The sequence below is a fragment of the Carcharodon carcharias genome, chromosome 31 (genome assembly GCF_017639515.1).
Source record: "Carcharodon carcharias isolate sCarCar2 chromosome 31, sCarCar2.pri, whole genome shotgun sequence".
Lineage (NCBI taxonomy): Eukaryota > Metazoa > Chordata > Chondrichthyes > Lamniformes > Lamnidae > Carcharodon > Carcharodon carcharias.
The window spans coordinates 26,938,561-26,963,611 of NC_054497.1; the positions used below are offsets into that span (position 1 = coordinate 26,938,561).

The 25,051-nt window shown below is 43.9% G+C and overlaps 1 protein-coding gene across 2 annotated transcripts in view; it reads left to right on the forward strand.

The window, feature by feature from the left end:
* Positions 1-3,369: 3,369 nt before the first annotated feature.
* Positions 3,370-25,051, forward strand: part of LOC121271541 (ankyrin repeat and fibronectin type-III domain-containing protein 1-like) — a 320,638-nt gene continuing 298,956 nt past the window's right edge. Inside the window, exon 1 of one of the 2 annotated variants that reach the window (XM_041177527.1) lies at positions 3,370-3,490. The gene's annotated coding sequence lies outside the window, so the exon portion shown is untranslated. The remainder of the gene's footprint in view (positions 3,491-25,051) is intronic. The other variant, XM_041177528.1, reaches the window with a different exon arrangement.

The following is a 25,051-nucleotide window of genomic DNA, read 5'->3' on the forward strand; positions in this document are numbered from 1 at the left end:
TTAAAGAGCTAAGCCCGTGTTGAATGCTCGACTGAGTTTCAGGAGCTGAGCAGGGGTTATGTACACATTCTGATTTACAGTTTACAAGGTTATTAAAGGATAATCTGTCTTTGTGGTTACTGAACAGCTATTTGATTTTACAACTGAATGACCACTTGAGGGGATATGTTTTTTTTCATTGGGTCTGCAGTATGTTTTCAGTATGAAGTGTATTTGAATGGCAGCTCTATTAGATTGTTAGTTTTTTTTCACGTCTATTTCAAAGCCTTCCCATTGCTATAAAATGAATCCTGAAGTCTGTCCATAGTAGATACTGAGTGAGTGGCTGTGGAGAATGTGTGGGGGTCATGGAGGGGTCATGGGGGTATGAGAAGGCATGTGGGATGGGTGGCGAGACTGAGGGGGATGCACACCAGAGCCTCCTCCATCATGGCTGGTCTGGGACTGGCTGCAGTCCCATCAGTAGCCACCACTCCCAATGGAACAGTTGGGACTGAAGAGCTGCCATCTGATTGGTCAGCAACTCTTGGGGGCAGGATATCCTAACTTAGAGTGAGGGAGGTCACAATCAAAGGCAATTAACTGCCTGATCAACATGAGACACGGTCGAGGTTTCCATGACTGAAGGTGGTGAGATTGCCTCTGACAGGACACTGCCACCCTGTGAAATACCAGCCAAAGAGTCAGAGAAGAAGATAGGAATAAAGGGAAAGGTATTTTGGTAGATTCCTAACCTCATTCTAATTTGATTTTTTATTAAGTACAAGTTGAATTTTGAAAGCAAACAAAGCCTCTTTGAGGGAAACGGATAAGAAAAAGGATCATAAAGAAATAGGGAGTGGATTAGCCTGAGTGGCATCTGCCTTCTCACCATCTACTCTTTGGAGGAGGAAGTGGAAGTGGGGTGGTTGAAAAGTTAAAAGTGATTTGAATGTCAACAGAATAAGGGAGAGGTGATGATACAGATATTGAACAGATCATTCAAAGGGAAAGAGGTATAGGAATAAGAGTGAGGGTATGGTAAGGAGAATGGGGACTGGAAACACGGTAGGGCAGGGGAGAAACAGAGGTGATTGGGTGGGAGATGAGAAGAGAGCCGCTGATAGCCATATTTTCCCCAAACACCCATAGCCTGTTGCCCTTGATAGCTCCTCTCTCTGCTGCATCATGACATCCTACCTATCACATCTACAAGTGAAAGGAAGAGTTGAAGGAAGGCCAAAAAAAGCCAAAGATGGGAGCAAAAGAGAAGAAAGCAGAAGCAGCAGGAGAGAGTGATCATGTTCTGTGACATATTGTCTGCACTAATAGGGGAGTGCAGTTAGTGATGTATCAAATGTCTTGCCTACAGCATGCACTTCCTAAATAGATAACTTTTATCTTTGGCTTGAATTTCTCGGATGGCAGGCTTTCCCTTCCCGCCATCCAAAGAGTCGGCGGGGAACGCATCCCCACGGAATCCAAGTGCCCTCCACCCATTTCACGCTCGAATCAGTGTCAGTTGGCTGTATGTGGGACTTCTGCCCCTCACTCAGGAGGAAGTCCCACCTTAGAGAGCTGCAGTGGACTGAAGAGGAACTTAAGGAAGATGCCTGAACCTAAGACCCGGGCCCGGAGGGCAAGATAAGTTTAAGGGATCCCAGGGAGAGGTAGGGAAGGCATGGGGCAGAGGAGTGCGAACGGGGCGATCGGGGTGTCAGGGGAGAGGCTGGGGGAGGGAGGGAGGTCTAGCAGCCACTGGACCTTAAGGGGCGGGGAGGCGACGCCCAAAGAGCCAAGGAGGTTTCTGATGGGACACCCCCTCCCCCGCCCAGGTCAATATCGAAGTCCATTCATTTTTGGGCTTCCCACATGCCAGGTAAATCCTCCTGCCAGACTAAAAATTGGCCACTTAAGGGCCTCAACTGGGGCAAGGACGGGCATCCCGTCCAAGGCCTTGCCCTCCACCGCATAAAATTGTTGCGAACCCAGAGGAAATCCATTCCCTCAATTTCATGCTCCCCTGTCTAAAAACCCACCAGCGGGAGCATGTGAAATTCAGGTCTTTGGGTTTTTTCCATTGTACCCAGCTCTATCATCAAGGAAGATGATGGTGTGTTTCCCAGCTGGGAAGTCTAGAATGAGGGGGTCACAGTCTTGGAATAAGGGCTTGGCCATTTAGGACTGAGATAAGAAATCAATCAACCTCACTGCATTGCAGAACTTGAATATTGCTGAAAAGAGAGACATGTTGACAAAGCTTTTCACCTTGTGCTCATCAGGACAAATGCAAGAATGCCAAATTTCAAACAAGCTCAACAATTTATGTGTCTCTCTTCAGCAATATTCAAGAAATTTCTTCACTCAAGATTTGTGAAATTCTGGAATTCTCTACTGCAGAAAGCTATGGATGCTCAGTTGTTAAGTATATTCAAGTCAGATTGACAAATTTTTGAATACTAAAGGAATTAAGGGATATGGGGATAGTGCAGAGGTAGAAGATCAGCAGTGATCTTACCGATTGGCAGACAGGTTCAAGGGTCTTGTGTCCTTCTCTGAGATATCAGTCTATTCATTGTCTCCACTCTACAGTTTAGAAATATCTGAAAAATCAGAATGAGTCAGGCTTCATGAGAATTAGGACATTGCAGCATGTGCCTTCAACATTATATCAATATTATTTGGGGATTGTAAAGTTGCCCTTAGTGACTCATTTGGTTTTGATAGTAAGACATATGCACCAGGAAGATTCAATTCTTAGTCTGCACGCAGTTGGTTAATTTCAACCGGTCAGCAGTTGGGGCATTATAGTTAGCTTCAGGGTCCTTAGAGAATTTGAAAATCACCCTAGATTCCTGCAATTGATTGATATCCAATAATGATGGTGACTATTGATGCCTTCCAATGCTCACTGTTCCAGCTCACGTGAAGAATGGCTTTCTTGGAAAATTGGCAGAGCATGACCAGTGTACATGGGACCATTTCCTACCATTGGTGACTGACAGCAGTGGAAGTCAACAAAGCGTGTAGACACAACACTGACACCACACCCAACATGATAGCGTTTTACCAAAAATGTTCCACAATTTCAAATAGATACTAAACTGGCAAATTTAACTTTACATTTCCACCAGATTAATCACTTTGGGTTGCCAAAAGGAAAATCTAGTTTAATAAACATTACCAGATGGGTTACAATTAGGATGATCCTACATGGTTACTAGCCTTGTGGAGACAAAGCGAATTGTTTATTTTAGAATTCAAATTTCCTCTCAAACATAACATGCCTGTTCACTGACTTAGTCAGTGTTTACTACGTGGCCTCCACGTAATTCTACACTTTTTGCGATAAGCATGCAGGCTTCCTGCTTGAAACCCCTCTGCTTCACTGAAAGCAGGAAACTGTACTTTACTGTGACGCTGTTGTATCTGCTAAGGGCTGTGCTGCTCACCTGTCAGGATCCACATTTCAAACTGATCTACTGGAAGTAACTCTGAAAGGCAGAATTCGGTAGGTCCTCCATTCCATGGATGGAGTATTTTCCTCTGTTTTTATTTCCTTTTAAAGTTAGTATTTAGTATGTTTTAGTATTGTGGCATGATAGCTGTTTAAGCACAATAGCAAACATCCATTACTAAATTCAAAATGTGAAGTACTGTAACGATTCAGAGGCTCTCAGTTCTGTCGACTCAATAAGCTGTTCAGAGTGTGTGAATGTGCAGGCTGCGAACAGGAGAGTGGCTTATATGGATTTTGTATTTGAAAAGAAGTAATATACTGAATGTTGTACTATTGTTACTGTAATGTCAGAGTTTATGGTCAGAGGCATATTTATACATTTTTTATGTATGCACCAAATTATCTGATAGATCATGATTAATATATAGATGTACATGAAATCTTGTACCTTCTGCTGACCGAGTAAAACTAATTTTATGCCACTGTGATATAGATACTGACTCCGTAGAGTGAGCGGCTAACGTCAAACAATGACATTTAGGCAAGCTGCAAAAGTCAGTGCACTTTAATAGAAGTAACTGGTGGAAGATAGAGGGTGACTTTTATTCTTTTCTTAGGGAAATGGTAATGACGGAGAGCAAATTTTCTTATTAAAATAATTCCATGAGGGACTCAGTGGTTCATAATCACATTACTTTACAAATTATGTAATCAGATGCCACACAGGAGGCTGTTCAGCCCACATATCTGTGCCATCTCTTTTAAAGAACTATCCAATTAATCCCACTCCCCTGGTCTTTTCTGATAGAAATTTCCTTTCCAAATATTTACCCAATTCCCTTTTGAAAGCTACTATTGAATCTGCTTCCACCTCCCTTTCAGGTAGCTCATTTTAGATCATAACTCACAGTGGGAAAAAATTCTATTCATCTCCGAGCTGGATATTTTTCTAATTACCTTAAGTCTGTGTTCTTTGGTTACCCATGCACCTTCCGGTGGAAACAGTTTCTCCCTATGTGCTCTATAAAATCCCCTCATAATTGGTGGTAGCTGCAACCTGTTCAGTTCAAAATGGGAGTCAAAATATGAAATTGCATATGGTAATAAAGTGTTATGCCTGGATCGGAGAAGTGTGAGGTACTTTGGTACATAGAACATGGAGAGACAATATAAAATAAAAGGTACTATTCTAAAGGGGGTGCAGGAACAGAGAGACCTGGGTGTATACGTACATAAGTCATGAAAGGTGGCAGGACAAGTAGAGAGAGCTGTTTCTAAAGCATACAGTATTCTAGGCTCCATTAATAGGGGCATAGACTACAAGGGCAGGGAGGTTATGATGAACTTATATAAGACACTGGTTAGACCTCAGCTGGAGTATTGTGTACAGTTCTGGGCACCACACCATAGGAAGGATGTGAATGCATTGGAGAGAGTGTAGAAGAGGTTTATGAGAATGGTTCCAGGGATGAGACACTTCAGTTATGAGGAAAGATTAGAGAAGTTGGGACTGTTTTCCTTGGAGTTGAGAAGATTAAGAGGAGACTTGACTGAGGTTTGCAAAATCATGAGGGGTCTGGACAGAGTAGATAAGGAGAAACTGTTCCCGCTCGTAAACTGATTGAGAACTAGAGGGCACAGTTATAAAGTGTTTTGCGAAAGAAGCAAATGCAAGGTAAGAAAAGCATTTTTCACACAGCAAGTAGTTAGGGTTTGGAATGCACTGCCTGCAAATGTGGTGGAGGCAGGTTCGATTGAAGCATTCAGGAGGGCATTGGATGATTATTTAAATAGAAAAAATGTGCAGGGTTGCGGGGAGAAGGCAGGAGATTGGTACTAAGTTAAAATGCTCAGAGAGCTGGTGCAGATATGATGGGCTGAATGGCCTCCTTCTACACCGTAACAATTCTGTGAATTTAGAACACCTCTATCTCCCCTTTACCTTTCCAGTTTTAAGGAGAACAATAACAGACTTAAGACCCGTGTTTGAATACAAACCAAGAGGTTGATTTTCCTCTCTAGCATCATCTAGGTGGAATATATATACAGAAAAAATGAGCACCCAGATTGCTTGAGCACGATGGAGTCTGTGTGATTGTTCATCCATTCTGGATGTAATTCAGACTAACCCTGTTAACAGGTCCTCTCCCACCCAAATTTCTTTTTGCCAAGGGTTGTTTAATATGGTAAAGAGCAAAGCCATCTATTTGGAGATGCTTTTACACTGCAGTATGGGTTTGGGAATGTGCCCCATACTCCCAACATGGCTTTCCCCTGTTTGCAGTTAACGCCCAGTTCTCATCAGGCGCTGAACTCAATGGAACGAGCAAATCTGGCAGCAGCCCATAAGCCCCAGCAGAGCAAGGTCAATTATATAATTTATGGGCAGGGTGTTCCTTTTGTGTACTGCCATCTTTCTGGTGTTAATAAGGGGTGTGAAAGGAAAATTGGGATGGGAGTTGTGTAGTCATATCCCTGCATGTTTCTGTGGCAGTAGCAATTTTTCCTGTCACTTTGCCCAATCATTGGAGATACCTTGTCGAGAAATGGAGAGTCCCTCAATGTAGACTTTTCATCATTACAGTTTCATCATTACACCAAGGCAGCAACAATTTTTACATTATCCAAGTCTGATCCATCCAGCGGTCACTGCATGCCTTCACCCCATAACCATGAACAGCAAACTCCCAGCCAAGGCAAGATTCCTGCTGAATAAATTCAATAGGAATGAGCCCAGGATCGTCACTAGCACTAGCAGCATGAGGAAGTCTGGCCCTACCACCAGGAAGGAAAATTCAAGCCAATTTTGCAACCAACGTTGGGGAGCCTTGGCTACAACTCTTTCACTTTCTGTCTGTCTGTCTGTCCCTCTGAGGCTGTGTGGATGAGAACTCACCCGAGAATCAGGAGGTTAAGTGCAATCCTAGGTGGGGATGATTCCACAGAATGTCCAGATAGAGTGCATTGCTGATGCACCTTAATGACACCACAGCTAAAAGAGTTAAATTATGAGAACAGGTTACATGGACTCAGCTTGTGTCCTCCTGAATACAGAAGATTAAGAGCGATATAACTTGTGTTTAGGACGATTAAAGGAGTTGATAGGATAGATGGAGAGAAATTACTTCCTGTGGTGGGGGAGGAGACCAGAACAAGGGGGCATAGCCTTAAAATTGAAGCTGGGCCATTCAGGCGCGATGTCAGGATAAACTGGAAGTCAATTGAAAATTTCAAAACTAGGATTGATAGATTTTTATTAGGAAAGGTTAATTGCCTTGACTTTGGTACAAGTGATAATTGGTATTTAGTTACCATTTCCCCCAGACAGGGCAGAAGGGTGGATAATCGAAGGAGTGGGAATCTGACACTGGCCTGCTTGAAGATAGTTTTCTATAGTGATGTATAATTCTTGGAACAGGAGTAGCTTTAATGTTTGTCTGCCTATGTTACAGTTGACCATCAAGCGCTTGATATCCAGATTAGGTGAGAACAGTAGGAATATTATCTGTTTCTCAGCACTAACGCTCCTCATTTTGATGATTCATTCACAATATGCACGAATTAGCATCCTATTGTGAAGCAACATTTTTGCGGCAGGCATGAGTCAGCCAGTAAAAAAAAAGCACACAATTTGAGCCAAGATTACAGGCAAAAAAAAGAAATGTAAATTGATCCAAATTAAGGGGGTGGGAACCATTTTGAGAGATGGGAAAGGTTAAATCTGCTTTATTACAATCTCACCACAAAGGGGGTATCCAGTCAAATTGCAATGTTATTTCAGAACCCTAAAGAGCAAAAAATGAATATTTATTACACTGCAATACTTAAGGGTGTAATCCTGTTAATTTTATTTATATTTCTAATTTGAGTTGCCTCTTCTCTCCCTCTTCCTCCTCCACTTGCTATAATAATGTGTGAACTAATACCATCCCACCCACATTCTGTCTGCCTTTTGTTTTCCACTTCCTGTCCACCCCTTGCTTCAGTCAGCATATGGATACATAGTAGACCTATGTGGAAAAACGTCTTTGAATGTAAACATGTTCTGCTCTGAAATGCACTGCCTGAAAGGCTGGTAGATGGAGATTTAATAATAACTTTCACAGGGAACAGGTTAATTAGTTGAAAATGGAAAAGAAAAATTGCAGGGCTATGGGAAAAGAGCAGGAGAGTGGGATGAACTAATAGTTGTAAAGTCCGCCTCACAAACATCAATAACACTGGGCACATGCCAAAATTGGGAGAGCTGTCCCACAGATTTCAAGCAACAGCAAGTCAGACATCATCTCAAAATCAGCCCCTTCAGCCACCCTCCCAGATGCCTCCATCACCATCCCTGATATGCCCTGTCCCACCGGCATGACCCACCAGAGGTGGCAAAACATGGTGTACAGTCAGGGGGAAATAGCTCTGGGAGTTCTCAATGTTGACTCTGGATCCTATGAACTCTCATGGCATCAGGTCAAACATGGGCAATCAATCCTCCTGCTGATTACCATGTACTGCCATTTCTCAGCAGATGAATCAGTACTGCTCCATGTTAGCTATCACTTGGAAGAAGTATTGAGGGTAACAAGGGCACAGAATGTACTTTATATTGGGGATTTCAATGTCCATCACTGAGTGGCTCGGTAGCACTACTACTGATCGAGCTGGCCAAACCCTGAAGGTCACAGCTGCCAGGTCGGGCCTGCAGTATTGGTGAGTGAACCAATAAGAGGGGAAAACCTCTGACCTCATCCTCATGAATCTATTTGTGGCAGCTGCATCTGTCCTTGACAATATTGGTAGGAGTGACCACCACACAGTACTTTTGGAGAAACCATCCTGTCTTCAACTGAGGACACCCTGCATTTTGTTGTGTGGCATCCCCACCAACCCAAATGGAATATATTTAGAACAGGGCTAGCAGCTTAAAAACCATGAGATGCTGTGGACAAGCAGCAGCACAATTTTATTGCACCAGAATGTGTAACCTCATGGACTTGTATATCCCTCCATCTACCAATACCATCAAGCTAGGAGACCAAGTTTGGTTCAATGAGGACTGTGCGAGAGCATGCCAGGAGCAGCACCAAGCATACCTAAGAATAAAGTGCCAACATGGTGACACTACAAACAGCATAAATAGCATGCTACAAACAGGGTTAAGTTATCCAACAACCATTGGATCATATCAAAGCTCTGCAGTCCTGCAACATCCAATCGTGAAAAGTGGAGGAAAGCTAATGGGAGGAGGCATCTTTGTGACCATTCTCAGTGATGGTGGAGCACTTGAGTGTAAAAGAGGAGGCAGAAGAATTTGCAACTATCTTCAGCCTTAAGTGCTGAGTGGATGGTCCATCTCAGCCTCCTCCTGAGCTCCCCACTATCACAGTAGCCAGTCTTCAGTGATATCAAGAAACAACTGAATGCAAAAGTTATGGACTCGGACAATATCCTGGCTGTAGTGCTGAAGAATTAGTTGCACCTCTAGCCAACGTGGTCCGGTACAGCTCCAACACTGACAAAGTGGAAAATTGTTCATGTTTGGCCTGACTACAAAATAAAGGACAAATCCATTCCAGTCAATTAATCAATCATCAGCAAAGTGGTGGAAGGTGATTCAACAGTGCTATTACGTTGCACTTACTCACTAATAAACTGCTCACTGATGCTCAGTTTGTTCCACCAGGACACTCAGCTCCTGACCCCTTTATAGCCTTGGTTCAAATGTGGGCAAAGAAGCTGAATTCCAGAGGTGAGGTGAGAATGACTGCCCTTGACATCAAGGGAAATTCGACCAAGTGTAGCATCAAGGAGCCCTAGTAAAGTTGAAGCCAATAGGGATCAGGGAAAAATCTCTCTACTGGCTGGAGTCATACCTAGCACAAAGGAAGTTGGCTGTAATTGTCAGAGGCTAATCATCTCAGCCCCAGGACATTGCTGCAAAAATTCTTAAGGGTAGTGTCCTAGGCCCAACAGTCTTCAGCTGCTTCATCATGACCTTCCCTTTGTCATAAGATCAGAACTGGGGATGTTCACAGATGATTGCACAATGTTCAGCACCATTCATGACTCCTCAGATACTGAAGCAGTGTATGTCCACAGACAGCAAGACCTAGACAACGTTCAGGCTTGGGCTATAAGTGGTAAGTAACATTCATGCCACACAGGTGCCAGGCAATGACCATCTCTGAAAAGAGAAAGTCTAAGCACCTCCCCTTGACATTCAATAACATTAACTTCAATGAATCCCCGATTATCAACATCACCATTGACCAGAAACGTAAATGGAGCAGAGCAGCTACATAAATGCTGTGGCTACAAGAGCCAGTCAGAGACTGGGAATTCTTCTCCTGAATCCCAAAAATCTTTCCACCGTCTACAAGGCACAAGTCAGGTGTGTGATGGAATATTCCAGACTTTCCTAGAAGAATGTAGCTCCAGTCAAGAAGCTTGACACCACCCAGGCCAAAGCAAACAGTCTGACTGGCACTCCATTCATCACCTTAAACATTCAGTTCCTCCAACACTAGTGCATCATGTCTATAATGTGTACCATCTACAAGATGCATTGCAACCACTTGCTAAGGCTTCTTAACAGCACCATCCAAACCTGCAACCTCTACCACTTAGCAGAAGAGGTACATGGGAACACCATCACATTCAATTTCCAACCCAAGGCACAGAAGCTTGACATGGAAGGATATCACTATTCTTTCAGGATTGCTGAGTCCAGATTGTGGAAACCTCACCCTAACACAATGATGTACCTATACCACAAGGACTGAACGATTCAAGAACACGGCTCACCACCACCTTCTCAAGGGCAATTTTTAAAAAATTTCTTCCTGGGGTGTGAGCATCACTGACATTTATTTCTTGTCCATAGCTGCCTTTGAGCAGGTGGTGGTGAACCACCTACAACTGAGATACTTGCTAGGCCATTCCAGAGGTTAATTGAGAGTCAATCACATTGGCATAGTTCTGGAGTCACAGATAGGTCAGACCAATTAAGGACAACAGATTTGTTCCACCAAAGGGTAGTGGTGAACCAGATAGGTTTTAACAACAATCCAGTAGTTTCATGATCATCATTTCTGAGACTAGCTTTTTATTCCAGATTTATTAGTGAATTAAATTTAAATTCCACCAGCAGTAATTGTGGGATTTGACCTCATGTTTTCCGAGCATTAATCTGGGCCTCTACATTACTTGTCCAATAAAGCTACCAAGTAATCAATGTTTGTCCTGCCAGTGATGCAAACATCCCATGAATGAATGAAAAAATAACTTTCAGAGATCCAGCACAGGCATAATGGGCCGAATGGCTCCTACATGTGCTGGAAGATTTTATGTGACAGTGAGTTTAACTCTTTCGGCCAGCTAGCAGTGAATTTTGCTATGTGTTTGTTTGAAGGCAAAGTTGAGAGCATCAAGAGCCAGGTTCTCCATGCATTTTCAGTTACCTGTGTGCTCAATTATGTAATAGCTGTCTATGCCTGAAGAAATATCCTGTCACAAATAAAGCACCATGAGTTTATGGAAGACCCCATCCCACCCACACCATTATCTTCAGACCACTTCAAAGGGCAGGAACGAGTGGGTTAATTTCTGATATGTGATCAGAATGCCTTAGCAATGAATGTAAGTCCGTTATGTTTGTATTAAGTGTTGCAGCATTACGATGCTGCTTGTGTGCTAGGATGCTGCTACAAGTGTAAATGGGAACTTATATATGCACAAATACAGTCATTCTGATGCCACCACACACTGGAACCACGTCAAGGTGCTAGTAAACTAACTTCTGAACTGAGGACCCTAGATTTCTAACCCATAGCAGGAGTTTGATGTTAAAGTAGAGGAATCTTTCATTTAAAGGCCAGGAGTGAATGGCTTGATTGTCAACTTGCAAATTTGTCATTGTGGATCGACCACCCTATGTAGGATCTGTCTGAACCTAATGGATTTTGATGGAGATGAAAATTAGGAAGTTCCTGGAATAGGTAGCACCAAATTTACACCCAAGCAGCCAGCATAGGAACAGGAAGAGGCCATTCAGCTCCTCGAGTGTGTTCCACCATTCAGTTAGCTCATGCCTCATATTCCAACTACCCACCTTAGTTCCGTACTATTAATCCCCTTACCTAACAAAATGTTTTCAATCTCAGGTTAGACATTTTCAATTGAACCCCAGTCTCAACAGCTTCTTGGGAGAGAATTCCAGATTTCCACAACCCTTTGTGTGAAGAAGTGCTTCCCGACATCACGTCTGAATGGTCTGGCTCTCCGTTTAAGATCATGCCCCCACCCCCCCCCCCAACCCTGTTCTGGGTTCCCTCACCGGGGGAAATACTTTTTCTTTTTCCACCCATCAAACTCTTTAACCATCTTAAACATCTCAATTAGATCGCCCCTTAATCATCTATATACAAGGATTACAAACAGCAAATCTACCCTAATACACAAAGGATCATTTTCATTATAATCATTTTGCTTAATATAATCCTTATGTGATCACATCTGTTGATGTATTTATTTAGTCTCTCGTAATGTTATCGTTTAGTCCTTATATAAACTCAGAATAGACTTTTGCTTGGTTAGTTATTTGGTTGGTTCCTTACTATACACACTGAAAAATCAGTTGCTATTTTTACAGTATCTGTGGAGTGACATTCAGGTTGAGTAACATGCGACGAAAACGGGCCTGTACCACGCCCACGCCAAAGTATTATTAGGCACAATGACTTCAGATCGTGTTCCCGACATCATTACACCAGAGCGCGATAATACAATAGGCAGGAGGGCCTAGAAATTGGGAGCCCACCCACCTTATTCAAATCTAATTTAATTGCTTTGTTAAGCTTGTTAAAGTGGCAATTGACTGGAATAATACATGCTGGGAGCAATAAAACATTTAGAGAGTGTGATTCATGTCAGGTAGGGATTTGGTTTTATGCACTGAAAGATTGTAGGGGCAGGTTAAAAGTCACTAGGTGCTCAGTTTAACCTCAGCAGTTCAGGCTGCTGTGAATGCTGCTATCATTTGCTATTGGAAACTGTGTTTCTGGGGGATACCTTTGCTGCTTTAAGGCTTCATTTAGCCTGCAGAAAGGTGCATTTAGGGCACAGCTGCATCCCAGCCTGTTTGGTTGCAAAAACATGGGGATAGTTGTCTCCATGGGAGATACATCCTCCAGTGAGAAGGAGATTGAGAGGGAGAGGAAAAAGGCCAGATAGTCAGGGGCAGGATGCACTGTTGGTGCATAAGAGTGGCAGACCTGCATTGGAGCAAGTAACTGATGGAGGCAGGATGCTGCAACCACAGAGAAGCAGAGCAAGGACTTATGCTGCCAATCGAGTATAGGCAGAGAATGAGTTACCTTCAAATGTCAGAGACACGTTGTTGGGGGAGACTAAAGCTCTCCAGAGACACAGTGACCTCTCTCTATGAGGTGCTGGCAGGGGAGATAGCTTCCAATCGTGTGGGTGATCACCTAATGCCAGGAGCTTTAAAGGTGACTGTTACACTGAATTTGTCATAGAGTCATTATGGCACAGAAAGAGGCCATTAAGCCCATTGAGTCCATGCTGGCTCTCTTTAGAGCAATTCAGTCAGTCCTATTCCATCGCTCTATCCCCTTAGCCCTGAAAGTTTGTTCTCTCAAGTACCATCCAATTTCCTTCTGAAATCTTTAGTCGGAGTTTTCCGCTTCCGTTTGCAGTGGGCAGGAGCGGAAAACCTCAAGACTACAAAAATCGGTTTTACATTGCCGTAAAACCTGTGGTCAATGGTGGGTCACATTTCCCACTGCTGAACATGAATTTCTTTGCCACTGGATCCTTTCTGGCTGTCTGTAGAGACCTTAGTGCCGTTACAGAGCCTGATACACGTCACTGCATTAAGGTCTTTACAGATACAATGTTCTGAAGGGCAGATCTGCACATTGCATTTTCAATGCACCGCCACAGCCAACTTGAATGAGCTGTGCTGACAGGACTTCCTCACTCTTTGCAGCTATTGCAGGTTTCACCAGGGTTTAGGGAGCAATAGACTGCACTCATGTCGCCATAAAGGCTCCAGTGGGCCAGCCCTGTATATTCATTAACAGGAAGAGTTATCACTCCTTAAATGTCCAGTCGGTATGTGACCACAATCGAAGAATTATGCAGGTCTGTGCAAGGTATCACAACTCCTACATTCTCTGGAACTTCCAGGTGCCAGACATCTTTAATAGACCTGATGCACTGGATGGTTGGCTTCTGGGTGACAATGGTTACCCTTTGAAGTGATAGCTCATGATGCCTATGAGGGCCCCTAGAGCAGACACAGAAACAGCCACACTACCACGAGGGCCATCGTTAAGCAGACAATTGGGCATTGCAGTACACACCATCCAAAGTTTCACTGATGGCCGTTGCATGCTACGCTCTGTATAACCTCGGCGTTCAGAGAGAGGATGCCCTGGAGGAAGAGAAGACGCAAGATAGTGGACATGCCTCCGATGATAAGGTCAATGAGGAGGTGAGGGAACATCCCGATGGAGAGGTGCAAGGGCGTACACAAGAGTGCATGGATGGCCATGACACATGGGAGGCCTTAATAAGGCAGAGGTTTTAGTAGGTCAGGCATTCTTGGCCTCTGAGATGTATGTACTGCCTTTGTCTCAATGTCATTCCATCCATACTGCAAACTCACTGAGGAAGTCCTGTCAGCACACTCACCATCTTGATTCTTTAGGTATTGTTGCATCTTAACCAACATTCACTACTAACAATTGAGGAATCTTTCCTCCATACATTTCATTCAACGCTCACAGATAAACTCAACCTCTGTATGAGTGATAATATATAGAAGGTTTATTAACAAAAGGGCAATGACCCATCAAATGAGGACATCTACAGAACACACTCATGTGACCTGCTTTGTGACGACTGGAGTTTTCTGAATTCTTTTCCTTGTGCTGTGGCACATGCTCCCTCCATCTGTGCTGGAGAGAGGCTACCAAGTTGCCTGTCCCCTTTCCCTGAATGACTTTGGCTCGTGTCTTCCTTGCGGCTCAGGCCTTGAGGGCCCACCACGTTAGAAGACTCCTACTGAGTCACAGCTTCTGTTGATGTGGCAATCGAGGAAGACTGCGCCTGTGGCAGAGGAGAGGAGGAGAGGCTGCCCCCATCAGAAGTGCCCTGAGAGGTGCTTCCAGATGGTGGCAGCTGCTGCTCATCCTCCACCATGAGGACTGATTGATCCTCCCCAGGAGGTCCCAGGAGCTAGCTGAGCGTCCAGGCTCCCAGTGCCCCTGTTGATCTGGCTCTGCGCCTCTGAGATCAGAGCCAAGGCGATGGTATGCAGAACAGAGCGCATACCCACAATTGCTTTTGCAATCTGGTGGGTTTGCCCCTCCAGAAAAGTTGCCAGTCTGTCTGTGGGGGAAGCTTGGCATTCTGAAGAGTGGGTGATCGCAGTGCACCTGGCCTAATGGACACCTCAACAGTCCAGGCTGGAGCATCAACCTCTCTGGCATATCCACCAAGCCTCCATGCACCTTGTGCTGGACATCCAGCATCTGCTGCCTCACGGACAATTCCAGAGGGTCAACTCGAACACTCCTCCAACTGCCCAATGCCTGCTCCACCGCAGTCTCCAGCTACTGCACATGTGAATGTGAAGTGTCCACATCAGATTATGCTTGCCCTCATTCCGCTGTGCTAATCCCTGCCAAGGTACCAGTATCTACGCTGGTGCTTGGCACAGGGAGAGGATGTGATGCTGCACCATCCGAGGCTTCCTCTTTCTCCTTGGAGGCTAGTGTGAGTCCCTCAGGTCTGTTGGAGTTAGCAGAAGAAGGTTCACGTTCGCAAGACACACAGAAGAAAGGGCATTAATTGGCCTTCCACAACCTTCATGGGGTCTGCAAGGACACAGTATCCAACACCATTAGCAGCATATGGATTAGGAGATATGAAACCTTGCAAACATTAAACCACCTATAACAAACTCACAACGTTTCTACCAGGAAGCTTCCCAGTTTCTGAATGCATAAACCACACATGCACTTCATGTAAGCATGCCAGGCCTCAATCACCCTCTCCGTAGCCCTCTTCCCTTCAGTACACCAGACCTTGCAGTCTCACCAGCCCCAGGTTTTCCCCCAATTTCGCCTCTGCCAGTGGAGTGGCTCCACTCTGTGGAGCAGAACCTCCTCCTCCAGTAGTGTGAGGATTGCCAGATCAGGCACGCCACCTCCTGTCCTGATTCTCTCCCAGGCATTGTGGGCCTGCTTCTCCTGAAATGAGGTGTCACATTACTAGGATGTCAGGTAACTTAATTTTTACACACATCCAAGCTCTGTGAAGAATGCATAGTCTGCTCAATGGTTTTAAGGCAAAACATTGTGTACCTTCCTCAGGTGTAATTTCCCCCCAACCCCAGAACCACAGTGATACCTCCACAAATGCATCGGGGCCAGGAGCAGTGACATTGATGCATAATGCTGCCTCGGACTCCAGAGGTACTTTCAAGGCTCGAGTATTATCGAGCCTCCCCTGTACCTTTTTTGTACACAAATACACAGAGTGAGGAATTACTCATCTTTGCAGATCTCAAAAGGTCATTTAGCCTGTTCCTGCATTGCTTCCAGTTTTGAAGCATCACACCAACACCGCTGACCTCCGCGGCCACCTCTGTCCAGGCAGGCTGGGTGATTGAGGGAAGTCTTTTCCCGTCAGCTGACACCAGGACCTCTCACCTTGTGGACACAGCCTGGAGGAGGAGGAGGAGGGAGTCATCTTAGAAATGTGGGGTGGTTTGGGACCTTCTTCACTGCCCCTCCCCACTGCTGCCTTCTTTTGGCCATCTATGGAGCAAAACATGTTAGAACAAAGCAGCTGATCAATATTCAGACCTCAACATTATGGGGACGATCAGAATTCATGCCTCGTGTTTTCACTGGCAAAAACACTTAAATCTAAGCTTCTGCAGAATTTGACACATTTTTCAGAATATTAATACTTAATCTCAGACAATGCCTGAGAATCTTGCTGAGAAACAAACACTTTGCTTTTACCTACATTAATTTGCTGGATCACTTGACACTCTCCCATGCTAGGTGCCCCTCTAAATGAATGGCCTTCGATTTTGGCTGCTGAACATCCCATCCTCCATCTCCAATTGGGTGGGGGAACGACAATCCAGTGACGTTGTGGGCTGAAAACCCACCCGGCGGCCATTAATTGGTTTATTGCTGTTTTATACAGCCTGCTACAATGGTGGGGGTGGGAGTCAGCAATCCACTCACTTCTGGGTGCAAGTCCCGCCCACAGAAACACGCCGCATTATTCAGCCCACAGAGCTAATGTTTCAGGCCGATGACTTTTGGTTTCATATCTCACAATCCAAATGCCGATGACATTTTACCAGAATTCAAAGGTCTTTGGCCTGAAATGTTAACTCTGCTTCTCTCACCACAGGCAGTGCCAGGCCTGCTGAGTATTTCCAGCAGTTTCTGTTTTTATTTCAGAATTCCAGTATCCACAGAACCTTATTTTTGTATTGCTGTTCTCCCACTTTGTTCTTAGAGCAGCAGTTTGTAATGAATATGAAACCATCACAATATCACTGCATTTGGTAATGTTCAATTACTAATTGCAACACTGACAGAAATCTGATGTTAATTTTTCCTTGAGTGTCTTGCTTGGTTCAATCATTGTGTTTGTGAACAACCGATTACCTTATCAGTTACTCGCATGTCACTTTACTAATGCTTTACCAATGGATAAGAACAAACTTGTCACAAGTACCCAACATTACTATATTTTTGTGAGAAAATATGGGCCAGGAGTTTATTGTTTCCCCTCTAGCAGATGCGGCGAGCCATTTAAATCTCCGTTAAGTTCGGCTGGACCGTAATGTCCCACCAGACGAGAGAGGCCGTAAAATCCTGGCCATGGTAATACTCAGATACCAGAGAGGTTCATCCCTAAAAATGCTTTAATGTAGAGCTCAGCCATATATATTAGTTGTTGTACTAACTACCTAGAGGTCAAGTGTTCAAATCCCACCATGGTTTAATAAATTTGACAATTTGTTGGCTGGTAGTAGATAACAGCATACAGTTTTGGTCTCCTTATTTAAGGAAGGACTTGGATGGAGTCTGTTCAGACACTGGGATGAAAGGGGGGTGTTATGAGGAAAAGGCTGAACAGGCTGGGCCTATATTCATTGGAGTTTAACATAAAAGATTCTGAGGGATTTCTGGACCATCAGTTTGAGCTTAGCAAAGAGGATCAGAGTGAAGGTGTAAAGATTCTGGGTGAAGACTTGGAGCAAGTGAGCAGTTTCAAGTACCTGGGGTTAGTAGTGACAGAAGATGGAAGTATAGAAATGGAAATTAAGCAATAGATTAGCTCTGGTTGGAGTAATTGGAAGAAGTGCAGTAGAGTGTTATGTAATAAAAAAGTATTGCTGGAACAGAAAGGAAGAACCTCCAAGACAGTTATGAAACCGACTTTATTATATAGTGCAGAAAGATTGGGTAACACCAAGAAGAGAGGGACAACAACTGGACACCTACTGAGATGAAGATGCTGAGATGGATTTGTGGAGTAACGAGAAAGGACAAAATCAGTACATCAGCGTATCAGTGAAGATTGTGGGAACATCGAAGGAAGTCACTGAGAAGAGATTGAAATGGTATGGTCATCTATTGCAGAGAGATAGGAAATGTGGTGAGGTGAGTGATGGGACTGTCAGGAAGAAGGAGAAGAGGAAGGTCTAAGACCAGATGGAAAGATGTGATGGCGAGAGACTTAAACACAGTGGGAATGGAAGAGGAATGGGTAACTGACAGGATAAGATGGAAAGGGTGATCAACCAGCATTATGGCAACCTCAGGTAAAATGGAAGAAGCTGAAAGAAGAAAATAAGCTAATGAGGAGGCTTGACAAGGTAGATACTGAGAGGATGTTTCTCCTCATGGATGAATCAAGAACTGCAGGCACAGTTTCAAAATAGGGGGGCTCCCATTTAAGGTAGAGATGAGCAGGAATTTCTTCTCTCAAAGGGTCTTTGGAATTCTCTTCCCCAGAGAGCAGTGGAGGCTGGGTCATTCAATATAGCCAAGGCTGAGTTAAACAGATTTTTGATCTACAAGGGAGTCAAGGGTTATGGGGGCAGGCAGGAAAGTGGGGTTAAGGCCATAGTCAGATCAGCTATAATCTTATTGAATGGCAAAGCAGGCTCAATGGGCCAAATGGCCTACTTCCCCGATTTCTTATTTTCTTATGTTCTTAAAAATGACCAAGAGGGCCTCAGGATCTTTCTACAAATCCAACTGATTCACTAATGACCTTCAGGGGAAGATATCTGCCACCTGACCTTCACACACTAATTCCTGGTTACACTTAATGTCTTCTGACTGACCTAACAAACTCCTCCATGTTAAAAAGAATGGTTATGAAGAAGGCGGCCATAATATTTACAGAGCAACTAAGGATGGGCAAAAAAATACAGCTTTTCATGGCCCATGATCCCTCAACAACTTCAGATAATCTGACTCCAATCAACTACTCAGAGTTCCCACGTCCAACTACTTAAAAGAGTTTGGTTAATAAACCGCAGTTGATGGTATAAGAGCTCTTTCTCACAGACAATGTGAATGAAATTGTTCATGTTGTGACTGCTTTTGGAAACAAAGTTCACATTTTGGAGGGGGAGAAACCAAAATGCAGCAAAGTCTCCCGTGCCCCCACCCTGCCAAACAATCCCCCATATTGTAACTGTGCCAATTTTAGGATCGTGATGCATCTGCTAGCGAATATTTCAATGGAACCCATTGAGCTACTCTTCTGCTAGTACTGTTTTTGTCTGTTCATATAAAGGATCATTTCTAAAATGATCTTAGTTTAGGTGGCAATAAAATTCCTGCCTTAGCATGTCCTGGGTTAGGAAGGGCCAAAATTAGAAAGGTAGGGCTGCATTTAAGGAGGCATTTGAAAGCATGAATGAGCGTTTTAAAATCGAGGCATGTTGGACTGGGAGCCAGTGTAGATCGGACAGTTAAGGGTCGATAGGTATTCCATAGTGGTGACAAAGAAGTGCACCAAAAGTGTAACAAGTCTGTTTTGCAGGTTTTTGTGCCTTGTACAAGCCAAGCGTTTGCACTTTTCCTGTCAAAGCTTCAAAATTAATTTACGGTGACTTGCAGCTTTCAAAAGCGTATTTCTATCAGATTCATTGCCTACGTGCTGCCCCTGAGCTGGAGGTTGGAGTCTGTGAATGAGAGAGCTGAAGCAATGATGGTTAACACTGAACTTGCAAGATCACATACACATAACACTCACTGATGTGAAATCAGCAGCATGAACATGCAGCTTTGGTTTGTATGTGGTCAGTACCACATTGGTATGTAAGCTTCAGCTCACTATAAATTGTAAAACTAATTCTGGACAATTTTGCAGCTGTGTCTGGTTTCGGGGGGAGGGAGTTACAAGCTTCTTCTACAATGCTTTGTCCATGTTTCAATTTTCATATGTGAGAATAGATATGAGTGTCAACTAGGATTGTCAATCTTTGAGGATTCCCCTGGAGTCTTCAGGAATTAAAAACTAATCTCCAGGGCAAACAGTACCTGCGAGAAAAAAAATAATTTGGTATTAGAAGAAAATGGTGTTTTTCTTTCAACACTTGTCTATTATTAATACAAATATCTGAGATAGGAAAATAGTGTTTGACTGAGAGCCAAAAATCGTGCAATCAGATAAAGGATCTGTTTTCCGATTGGTGTGGGAAAACAGCCCATTGCCAGGATGTGCCAGGTGACCGGTGGCAGGAGTTGGCAGCCAGCTACGCGGTTAGAGGCAGGAGGTCATGTGATAAAATATCCAGGGTTATGGTCGCCTATGACTGGAACGCTGTTTCCAGTGGGGTTCTACAGGACTCAGTACTGGGTCCTTAAATGTAAGAGGCATCATTAGGAAGTTTTCAAATGGTACAAAGTTGGCCATGTAGTTGGTGGGTGAGGAAGAAAGCTGTAGACTGCAGGAAGATAGCAATGGACTGGTCAGGTGGATCAAAAAGTAGCAAATGGAATTTAATCCAGAGAAGTGCGAGGTAATGTATTTGGAGGTGGGCAGGGGAGCAAGCAAGGTAAGAGAGTGCACAAGATATAATAGGATAATCAGAAGTGTAGAGGGACCTTGCACTGTATGTCTGCAAATCCTTGAAAGTAACAGGCCAGGAAGATAAGGTGGGTAAGGAAGCATACAGGATACTTTCAGTTATTAACTGAGTTAAAATAAAAGAGCTGGGAGGTTATGATAGAATTGTATAAAACACTAGTTAGGCACAGCTAGAGTGCTGCACACAACTCTGGTCACCACATTACAGGAAGGAGGTAATTGCGCTAGAGAGGTTACAGAGGAGATTTATAAGGATGTTGCCAGAACTAGAGAATTTTAGCTGTGAGGAAAGATTGGATAGGTTGGAGTTGTTTCTTTGGAACAGAGGGGTGGATTAATTGAGGTGTATAAAATTATAAAAGACCTAGATAAAGTCGATAGAAAGGGCTTATTTCCAAGGTCAATAAACTCTCCAACGTCAGTAAAGTGAGAGGAGGGGTCATCAAGCAGCACTTGCTTAGCAATAACCTGCTCACTGATGCTCAGTTGGGTTTCTGCCAAGGCCACTCAGCTCCTGGCCTCATTACAGTCTTGCTTCAAATATAGAGCAAAAGATCTTAACTCCAGAGGTGAGGTGAGAGTGACTGCCCTTGATATCAAGGCAGCATTTGACCGAGTGTGGCATTGAGGTGCCCTAGCAAAACTGGAATCAATGGGAATCGGGAAAACTCTCTGCAGATTGGAGTCATACTTAGCACAAATGAAGATGGTTGTGGTTGTTGGAGGTCAATCATCTCAGTTCCAGGACATCACTGCTGGAGTTCTTCAGGGTAGTGTCCAAACGCCCAACCATCCTCAGCTGCTTCACCAATGACCTTCCTTCCATCATAAGGTCAGAAGTGGGGATGTTCGCTGATGATTGCACAATGTTCAGCACCATTCGCGACCCCACAGATACTGAAGCAGTCCGTGTCCAAATGCAGCAAGACCTGGACAATATCCAGGCTTGGGCTGACAAGTGGCAAATAACATTCGCACCACACAAGTACCAGGCAATGACCCTCTCCAACAAGAGAGAATCCAACCATCACCCCTTGATGTTCAGTGGCATTACCATCACTGAATCCCCCACTATCAACATCCTGGGGTTACTATTGACCAGAAACTGAACTGGACTAGCCATATAAATATTTTGGCTACAAGATCAGGTCAGAGGCTAGGAACCCTTTGGTGAGTAACTCATCTGACTCCCCAGAGCCTGTTCACAACCTACAAGGCACAAGTGAGGAGTGTGATGGAATACTCTCCACTTGCCTGGATGAATGCAGCTCCAACAACACTCAAGAAGCTTGCCACCATCCAGGAAAAAGCAGCCTGATTGATTGACACCCCGTCCACAAACATTCACTCCCTCCACCATCGGCACACATTGGCAGCAGTGTGTACCATCTACAAGATGCACTACAGGAACTCATCAAGACTCCTTAGACAGCACCTTCCAGACCCATGACCTCTACCATCTAGAAGGACAAGGGCAGCAGACACATGGGAACACCACCACCTGGAAGTTCCTCTCCAAGCCACTCACCATCCTGACTTGGAAATATATCGCCGTTCCTTCACGGTTGCTAGGTCAAAATCCTGGAACTCCCTCCCTAACAGCACTGTGGGTGTACCTACACCACATGGACTGCAGCGGTTCAAGGCGGCAACTCACTACCACCTTCTCAAGTGCAATTAGGGATGGGCAATAAATGCTGGCCTAGCCAGCGATTCTCACATCCCAGGAATGAATAAAAAAAAGGTTTGAAGTAATTGGCAAATGGATTAGAGGGGATTTGAGGAGAATTTTTTTCACCCAAAAAGCAGTAGAGATCTGGAACTCATTGCCTGGAAGGGTGGTAGAGCCAGAAACCCTCATCATATTTAATAAAGACTTAGGTATGCACTTGAAGTGCCATATCCTACAAGGCTATGGACCAAGAGCTACAAAGCAGGATTTAACTGGATAATTCTTGTTCAGCTGACATAGGCACAATGAACTGAATGGCCTCCTCTTGTCCCTTAAATTTTTTGTGCCTCAATAAATATGCCCAAGAAGAGTTGGTAGCCCTATTGTCAGCATGCTATTAAAACATTGCAGGAGGAGGCACCAGCGCACAGGGTGATCCTGTCCTAATCCAGCGTTCACACAGATGCTCTTCCCAGCAGTAATCATTGGACAGCAGTCTGAAGCAGGAAGCCCAGTTGTTTTTGCCCTGCCTTTGTATTCAGAAAGGTCAAGGACAAGAGGAGGCCATTTGGCCCATCCCTGTAGGACTTAAGTCAGCCATTAGAACTTCCAAATACATTTGAAAAGCACCCAAGATTATCTTAGTTCCAATACCATGTCTAGCACAATATTCATAGAATAGTTTCACAGTGGTTACAGCACAGGGGGAGGCCATTCAGCCCATTGTGTCTGCACTGGGTCTTCAAAGGAACAATTTGTCTAATGCCATTCCCCAACCTTCTCCCTGTAGCCCTTTTCAGATAATAATCCAATTCCCTCTTAAATGCCCTGATTGAACCTGCCTCCACCACACTCTCAGGAAGTGCATTCCTGATTATAACCACTCACTGAGTGAAAATGTTTTCCTCATGTCCCCGTTGCTTCTTTTGCCAATAACTTTCAATCTGTGCCCTCTGGTTCTTGATCCTTCCACCAATGGAAACAGTTTTTCCCGATCTACTGTGTCCAGACTCCTCATGATTTAAAACCTTTAAATAAAGAGCCTATCATGGGGAAGTCCTTAAAACTCACTTATATTGATGTCCTCTGGATTAGTTTAAGGTAATATTCTGGTAACATATTCAATATTTTATGTGGCTGTTAAGTACAGTGAGCTACTTCTTGGCAGCGAATTTCCAGAAGCAGATTGATTGAGAAGCTGCCAGTGAAATTGGCCTCATGCACTAGCACCTGCAAGCTTGGAACGATGAGTGTGGAAGATGCTTCACACATATGGCCTGGAATTAGAACAAAACCTGTATCTACAGGAAGCATCACAAATTCCCCAACCTGTTACTAAGAAAGAAAAAAATCAAACCAGTTGAATTTTAATCCCAAATAGGCGTTGTTTTAATATAAAAATGTTTTGGTCTCATGCTTTTCTGAACTTTAACCGTTAAGCATTGCAAACAAAGTAAGTTTGCTGATTTTAACATCCTTATCCTTTTTCAAATCCCTCCATGCCCTTACCTGTTTATCTCTGTAACCTCCTCCATTCTACAGCCCTCCAAGATCTCTGCGCTCCTCCAATTCTGGCCTCTTGCGCAACCCCGATTTTAATTGTTCCACCATTGGCGGCCATGCCTTCAGCTGCCTTGACCCTAAGTTCTGGAATTCCCTCCCTAAACCTCTCCCACCACTGCTAATAGGGTCCAAGCCAGTTGATGAAGCAGAAACCAAGACACAGAGCTTTTCTTTATCAAGAGAGTTTATTGACTTGTTCAGTCTCCCACACAACCCAGTGTCCCAGCTATCCCCAATTTATATGTGCTCAAATACCTATCACCTGTTTCTCTTAACATTAACAATGTAATTCACATTAACAAACCTTAACAATGTAATGAATAAGACATTGGCAATCACTACCTGTCTCTCCTTTAAAACACTCCTGAAAACCTACTTCTTACATGTGTTTTAGTATGTCTTTATGTGGCTCAATGTCAGATTTTGTTTGATTGCGCAGTTGTGAAGCGCCTTAAAACATATTAGTATATTAAAAGTGCTGCACAAATGCAAGTCATTGCTGTAGTTCCCCCACTGTCAGCATTGGAATTTGGTTTGGAACCCTTTAGATTACTGCTGGGGCTACTGTGACAAAACTGTTAGTGTAAGACCAGTCTCAGAGGGTGTGATAGAAAGGGTGCACTTCTTCACAACAGGTACCTCCCTCCTACCCACTCACTCAGCAAAGCTGCTTCCACTCAGTTACCCTTTATATTACTTTATATTGGAAGCAATTCAGTAATGTTCTGGTTATTGATGAGCTTGATCTACCCTTTTTATGCAACAAGAATGGGTAACTGTGCATACATGAGGTACCAAGTTTCCTCAGAGTCAGGAGAATGTTTATAGGAACAGGAGGAGGCCATTCTGCCTCTTAAGCCTGATCCACCATTCAGTGAGATCATGGCTGATCTGCAACTTAACTCCATATTCCTGCCTTTGCTCCATATCTGTTAATGCCTTTGGTTAATAATAAAATATATCAATCTCAGATTTAAAGTTAACAGTTGACCTAGCATTTACAGTAGAGAGTTCCAAATTTCTACCACCCTTTGTGTGTAAAACTGTTTCTTAATTTCACTCCTGAAACATCTGGCTTTAATTTTTAGACAAAAGAGTCAAATCCACGAAATGGGTTACCAACCTTCCAGAATTCCCCAAAATTAAAGATGAATCTCCAGGATCCTGCTGTGAGCAACCCAGGAGAAAGATCATATTGACATTAAAATAGTGTTATT